This window comes from Gavialis gangeticus, unplaced genomic scaffold (genome assembly GCF_001723915.1).
Source record: "Gavialis gangeticus isolate Ggan-Ray unplaced genomic scaffold, GavGan_comp1, whole genome shotgun sequence".
NCBI classification, from domain to species: Eukaryota; Metazoa; Chordata; order Crocodylia; family Gavialidae; genus Gavialis; species Gavialis gangeticus.
This window is the reverse complement of record NW_017729032.1, coordinates 212,170,511-212,172,252: the sequence shown is the minus strand read 5'-3', so window position 1 is coordinate 212,172,252 and position 1,742 is coordinate 212,170,511. Positions and strand designations below refer to the sequence as shown.

Genomic DNA, 1,742 nt, shown 5'->3' with positions numbered 1-1,742 from the left:
AAGAAAAAGAAGAAGAAAGGTATCATACAGATTTTGGAAATGTTGTACGAGTTTTCTTGAACAGAACAATATGGAGATTGCATGATCCAGTATTTCTAAATCTTCTAGAGATGGAAACAATTTCCCTGGCCCTGCTGCAGCAACAGGGAATCAGACTCTTCCACACACCAGCCATTTGTGAGGTTTGTGAGAAATATGACCATATGTGGCACAACTACTGGCAACTAATAGTAACTGTGAAATAAATGCTTAGAATTGTAGGAACTGTAGTGATCACTGGGTTCAATAAACACAGACGTACATGAACGAGAAAAATGAAAAAGCAAGTTTTATTTGTGGAGCAGTAAGCAGGCTTCTGCAGTCCTTCAGTCTTCCAACTAACTGACTAGCAACCAAATTGAGGGACCATCTCCCAATTCCCAGTCTCTGTAGTCTAACTAAAGGAGTGTCTCCAGATTACAACCTCTATCACCACAGGAGTGTTTACTGGTCAGGATTAATAAACCAGCAATAAAATGGCTTATAAAGGCATTCTGCTAATGTGGCACCCTTCTATGATCACTGTTTTTCCAACTGAGTACCTTTTTTGCACAGAAGAGGCAAATCACTACACTGAATTGTTACAAGGTTGCATTGTATAACATTAGGTAGTTCTCTGTTTAATTTTGCCCTTGTGTAGAACATTTTTTTTGCTTTCATTGTAACCTCTGTACTCAAACAGCATTTCTACACATACTTTTTTGTCCCGTGACATGCCAGAGATACACTGCTTTGGTGAAGCTGAGGTGAACTGCACTGCACCATGTGCAGTTGTATAAAATGCACATCAGCATGCAGAAAACGGTGGCAGTGCGCTTCTACTAATGTACCTTCTATGCGTTTTAGTTCAAAAGTGCACGACTGCCATTTTCTCAGTGCTGATGCACATTTTGCCATTTATACAACTGGAAACCTGGCAGCGCTGGGCACTTTTAACAGCACCCACCACTGCGGCGCTTATATGTGTAAAAATTCCCTGCAAACCTTAAAAATAGAAGCTTTATAGATTAAATATTTTTTACTGTACAGCCAGTTTATCCACATAATCAAGTATATCTGCTAAGTGAGATTTCATCACTCTAACTGAAGATCACGAGTAAAAGAGAAACAGGGGATTAGATGCTCAAATTTAGAGGAGATGGTTAAACCAGACCACTTGACAATCCTCCATACTCAGTTACACTCCCTTTTATCCTGTCTACCACTACATAGTGGACTTTGTCATGGTTTTCACTTAATGAAACCCCTGTGAATTTGATACAGAACATTTTGTCAAAGGAATTGTTATTGTTCTATACAGGCCTGATCCAAAACCCATTCCAGTGAACTGCATGTCTCCCATTGCCCTGTATTTATTTCTTATTTCTGTTGTGGCATATTTCCTTATTCCCACTTTTCTTCCATACTTGAAAGTGTATTAAAAAAACAGCTTAGGAAGCCATTTAAAAGCCTCATTACATGGTAATTTTGGGTGGCTCCTGGAGCTTTTAACACTTGGTTTATGCACACATTAACACATGAAACTGGTTTTAAGTACTTGTTATGTGGCTCAAAGTTATGCCACTCCAGAGCAGGATTATCTCTGATCCAGGTTACCCAGATCATGTTATACAAAGGTGCAGCCACTCCAGGCTATGCCTTAATGTAAACACCCCACCTGCCCCACCTCCCCTGCTGGCCCAAATCGGGCCCACTTCCCCTCC

General features: G+C 40.3%; 1 protein-coding gene and 1 long non-coding RNA gene across 4 annotated transcripts in view; one reads left to right on the top strand and one right to left on the bottom strand.

The window, feature by feature from the left end:
- ERG (ERG, ETS transcription factor) overlaps window positions 1-1,742 on the bottom strand; it is a 326,982-nt gene that overhangs the window by 238,811 nt on the left and 86,429 nt on the right. The window lies entirely within an intron of this gene.
- LOC109303041 overlaps window positions 800-1,742 on the top strand; it is a 10,681-nt gene continuing 9,738 nt past the window's right edge. Inside the window, exon 1 of the long non-coding RNA XR_002098994.1 lies at window positions 800-812. This is a non-coding gene — a long non-coding RNA (uncharacterized LOC109303041). The remainder of the gene's footprint in view (window positions 813-1,742) is intronic.